Source organism: Malaya genurostris, chromosome 2 (genome assembly GCF_030247185.1).
Source record: "Malaya genurostris strain Urasoe2022 chromosome 2, Malgen_1.1, whole genome shotgun sequence".
Classification (NCBI taxonomy): Eukaryota; Metazoa; Arthropoda; class Insecta; order Diptera; family Culicidae; genus Malaya; species Malaya genurostris.
In genome coordinates this window covers 269,387,279-269,393,291 of record NC_080571.1, presented here as the reverse complement: position 1 = coordinate 269,393,291, position 6,013 = coordinate 269,387,279, and positions in this window count along the sequence as shown.

The window sequence follows — 6,013 nt, the reverse complement described above, 5'->3', positions numbered from 1 at the left end:
TTCGTTTGAAGATTACTCAATTTTCCCAAATGTGCAGCTTTCAACTTTCAGATGGTCGAGTGTGTATTTCGGTTGAACACAGAAGTCAGTTGAATCGAGTTCCTATGTTCTATTTTATTTACAGATAACATCGTGTTCTGAAGTTACTGGTCTATAGGGTGATTCTGCCTCATTTTAATGATTACATTAAATTTATTTAAAAATCGTAAAGAAGCTCTCTTCCGATGTTGTCCCTTAAAATTATTCCAACAAATGGAACGAACACAGTACGTACATTGTACGTTCGAGTGTGCACATACATTGTGTACGTACACCGGCCACATGCTAGGTACGGATGAACCAGTGTTAGAGGAAAGAGAACAAAGCAAATATAAAAAAAAAATCGGTAGTAATCAGACTTCGAGAAGGATCAGTTTAAAAGGAGCGATACCATACTGAGAATGTCAATGTTGACGTTTAATTACATTTATTTGGCAAAGAAAGAATTCCGACGTTAGTATTTCGGATTAGTTTATTATAACCCGCATGTAAAAGTACCATTTGATCAACGTAATTAACTATTCCATATATAATCCAAACCATATTGTGGTATTTGTTTACGCGAGTAGTTAAGAACCGGTGCTGTGTTCTAAGTTTTTCGGATTTTGTACCAGAGCGTACCAAAGATAGATACTTGTGGCACAACATTCCATCAATCGTTCATCCCGAAACCTGCAGAGAAATTATATTCAACGATTTAGAAGATCGGAGTTTCGGTTTTGTACACCAAAATCATTATAGTCTTTTCAGAAAAGTCACTCGGACAACCTGCCCCTACGGCCAACTAGCCCGGTCTCCTCTACTGGAATTTACTCGAAACATGAATTAAGCCTTCGAACCTTACCCGAGGTTCTTAATTCTTAATTTATTTGATTCTAAAATTATATTTTTCTCATTCTCACTTGAAAATTCATTAGCAGATATTGTCTATATACTTGCATGTCGATTTATTTTTGGACATTGTGATAATCTGGAATCACTGTTCATCAGTAGGTGTACATCGAGGCCGTACACATTGTACCACCGAACATGTGCACGCGTTCGTATACAAATGTATGCGTTTCGGTTTGAACATAACTTGAGAGTTCGGTAAGAGAACAGAACTTCCGCGAGCATGGTGTTCAGTGTTTATTTGGAAAAAAAAAATTCAATACAAATAATAAAAGAAATTTACAATCAAATGTACATTCTCATTTTGAATTTCAGCACCGAAAAATATTTCATCTACATTACTTAAACTTCTGTCCCAGTATCACAATATATTAAAATTTCACACGATCCAATATATTTATATCATAATATATTTTAATTTTACAACTGATTCGTCGAAAAGTTATAGGATTGTAAAATTCTATGTCGATTCAAACTAAGATCACAATGATAAGTTATTTTCGATGCTCGAATATGTCAGTCTGTTTATCTAACTATGTAGGCTATGTTGCCCACATGAACACTGGTTATACGAAATCGATGGCATTAACCAGATGCGTACCCAGAAATTTTTTTCGGGAAGTGTTTCAGAACATGTCGATCAATTTCGATACGTATGGAAATATGTATATAATTACTTGAAACATTTTAGTCTATGAAGTTGTTGAAAAACATTCATTGTATAATTTCCATAATTATTTAAAGCATCTATAATACTTTTTTCAGTTTTGGAGTTTGAACCTCTAAAACAGCCCCCTGAATACGCACCTGGCGTTAGCACAATGCTAGGTTTTTCGTGAGAGACGTACTTGGCTCGTTGATGATTGGTGGGCAGAGTCAAGTACTGGGGATAGCCGTAATAGAGATAGTCGGGTATTTGTCATATTCGTTTGCAATAATAGGAAAATTAATAATTGACTCCAGATGAAATGACATGCTTTCACAGGATAACATTATTGCTTGTCTGGGATGAATGATAATTTCGCACGGCTTAGTAATCTCGATTCTGGCCCGGCTTTTAGCGACTCGATCATTCGAGTACAAGATTCTTTTTGGGAGAAAATAGTAGCATTAGCATTGTAAGAAAAACAAGGCTATTTAGGTTGTGAACCATTTCGCGGTTAATTTTACCCGTTGGTTAAAATCTGACACTTGAGTGGTTATTTTGTGTCGAGTAGTTAAATTTAACTAAAACTGCGGCCCATTTCAAAGTTTGACGGATAGAAAATTATTTGGTTTTATTTTGCACTGGAAATTATTTTGACTATAAAATTGACATTAGAAATTTCTTTGCAAGTTTTTTTTTTCAGTGTCAGAAAATAACCATCGATCTGTCAAAAATAACCATACTATCGAGCAGGGTTTTTTTGACAACATCAAAATAACCCCTCGAGTGTCAGATTTCAACTAAAAGTTAAAATTAACCACGAAATGGGTAACAGCCTTAGTACAAATATTTGTAGATTACTAGACAATCTATCTATCTACAGTGTAAAATTATTTTTCATGCAAACGCTTTACTAGGTGAGCGATTATGGGTTGAAGGGGTTCAAATTGTTTAAAGCTTTTAAACGACAACATAATTTGCAACCTGTCTTTCTATAGTAAGCGAAAGCAATGTGCGTTCATTCAATTACCTTCAATTGTGATTTTATTTGGAAGAGATTCGCCATATTAACAAATATTTTGTTGAAAACGTAATTTTTATTGTTTTGCAAATGTGAGCTTTTCCGTGTTTTTATATTGTCCGGACCATATGCGGTTCATGGACACAGCGAACGAGATACGAAAGCGAAGTGATGTTCATATGATTAACACTATTCAAATGATTGAATTACAAGGAAACCATTTTATATGTTAATCATAATTTAATGACATGTTAAAGGAAGAGTCAACATAGGTATCATATATCTTGATATTTGTTTTTTCATCTGTTAATGAACGGTATTTGGAAATTCCACACTCTGAAATTTAAGTATACCTCGATTTTAATTTTTATTTTTGCAAATAGATTCTTTTGTAATTTGTACAAAAAAATTTACTAGGAAATTTGTTGAAATTTGGCTAAAGGCATGCCCTTCATGGCGGGTGCCTTGGGTCACAACTAGAGCGATTCCAGAAATGCTTAGCAGATCATCAGACTAGACAACATGTAGAATCAAAGAGGTGTGCCAGTTGACTAGCTACTGTTTACAACCAACGTACGTACCGGCGAATTGCTTACCTAAATTCTACCTGTGTCACATATAAATAGCTATCCATCGTAGAACAGATATCAGTTTATAACAAATCTCTTTCGAAACAGTTACAATACTACAATATGGTTTTCCCAAAGTGTTGTAAACCTTTTCCTGGTTTTGTGTGTTCCGGAAAATTTTTCCAATTAACAGAAACCATAATTTGAAAATTAAAAGCTCAAAAGTGCAAGGTTAAACTGAATACCACGTTAAGTATTTGTGATCGCTGCCGTAGGTGGGCTTAAAAGAAAAGTCATACGTCGAAAACAGAAGGGCAGTCAACAACGGAACCACAACCATCCACATCGCAATACGATTTAATGGAAGTACCTTCAGCAGCTTCAATCAATTCAGCATTTTCTGAAGCATCAGTCGTGGTGGAGTATTCAAGAGCACACAACATTGAACTCTTCAACAAGGGCATCGCAGAAATCAACGTGTCTCCGATATCAACGAAGAAAACCCTGAATGTTAATTATCCTCGAGAAAAATATTTGGATATTTCAAGAGGTACAAAAAAGCCAATATTCGGGTTCCTGGCGGATGAACAAGATCCAGAATTACTCAAAACGAAAGCAGCAGAGTTGGATGAAGAGATATTAGAATGATAGAGCAGTTTGCTAAGCACTAGGAATGAAAAAGTGCGTTTGTTGTTAGTCTTGCCGAGCTCGTGGTCAAAGGAGAAAATAGCCACCCAATTCAAGGCGAACAGATACAATGTGTCGAAGGCAAGAGAATCAACGGACGAAAAAAAAGCCAAGAAACAAACGGGACGCAGCAGGAACGAAACGATAGAAAACGAGGTGCTTCAATATTTCAACAGCGATGACGTCAGCAAAGTAATGCCGGGATCAAGAGATTGCGTCACAGTCAAAATGAATGGTAAGTGTGAACGCAAACAAAAACGATTGCTTTATTCGTCGTTGAAAGAAATTTATTTTAGTTATAAGGAGGAATTTCCAGATCGAAATATTGTATTTAGTACATTTGCAACATTAAGACCAAAACATTGCAAGTTGCTTGGAAGTTCTGGTTCACATAACATATGTTTTTGCACAATCCATGAGAATGTTTCATCAATGATTCATGCTGTTGAAAAATATTTCAAGTATGATGATAAGAATTATAAAAACGATCCTGCTACCTCCGTGAATGCAAAAGTTGTCCAGCGACACAAGATCTGGAGAGAAGCGCTTTAGACAATTTTGAGGAACGTGATTTGACTGAGATAAGATTTCAACAATGGGTTTCTACTGACTGACAGATGTGATCTAGAGAAATTTGTCAAACCAGTAGAAGAATTTGCTGCATATTTTTGCGAAAAATTAGAAAAACTTGTGACTCATGATTTTATTAAAAATCATCAATCTGGTTTTCTTAAAAAGGCAAAATCTAATTTAAAGACAGGAGAAATTGTAATTATTTGTGATTTTTCAGAAAATTTTTCATTTGTGTTTCAGGATGCTGTTCAAAGCCACTATTGGAGCAATGATCAAGCAACTATTCATCGGTTTGAAATTTATTACAGAGAATCAGAAGAGCTTAAACATTTATATTTTATTGTGATTTCAGAAGTGCTTAAACATGATTCCATCGCGGTTCAAGTGTTTATTTCACACTTAATGTAATTTTTGAAAGGCAAAATTCAAATTAAAAAAGTAATATTTATGTCTGACGGAGCTGCCTCGCAGTACAAAAACGGAAAAAAATTTGCAAGTCTCTGTAAATTTAAATCAATGTATAACATTGATGCTGAGTAGCATTTTTTTGCAACTTCTCATGGTAAAGTACCATGTGATGCACTCGGGGGTAATTTAAAGCGAATGGCACGACGTGAAAGCTTGGCTAAACTACATGAACACCCAATCACAACTGCAAAACAATTATATGAATGGGCAGAGCCGAGACGTCGAGATGTATTCACGACCATGTCTTCTTGGTACGTGGCACAAGAAGAATATGAACGGGGTGTGACCGAGTGGAGTAGTGTTTATAAGGATACCAAAATGATTGCAGGCACACAGAAATACCATTCTTTCGTTCCGATTTCAGAAACCACAATCGTCACAAGACTGTATTCGAATGACGATGCACGTAGTACTCATACAATTTTCAAACACTTATAACCTTAAATATAATTAAGAATTATTCATGTACATGTAATAATTGTAGATATAGCAAGAAAATAAACAGTTGATGGAAATATAAGTAATGGTGTTATAATTAAATTTCCAAGTACCTCAAGAACAGCTACTTTTAGAAGAAAGGATATCATGAACAAATTTATTGCCTTTATCCAATTTTCTACTGTTTAAATGATTATCTTTCAACGAGAACTTGAAATTTCGAATATATCTGTAAATTGTTTTAGCTGTAACTTCTTCAAAAGGCACGGATGGGATAGCCATTAATCTGTAGGTTTTAATAACAGCTTTAAAATAAAAATTGTCAAATAAATTAAAACCCTGATTTTTTTAATTTAACTTTTTCGGATTATTTTATTATTATAGAGAAAAAATCAGAAAATTTTATTAGTGTATATTTTTTAGAGTGCCTAATCGATTCCCTACAACGCCATTTTTGTACAATTAACGGTTTCCGAGTTACAACGATTTGAAAAAGGCAATTTGTGTGAAATGCAAAAATACATACGCCCTTTTAAAAAATCAGTCGTAAGTCGGATTGACCTCTCCATCGGCTCAAACCTTATGGTTTGCCATACTGAAGTCATGTGAAAAGTTTCATTCAAATCGGAGAAGGTCGATTCTGATTTTGTCACTTTTTTCGTCTACTCATTCCTGAAATGG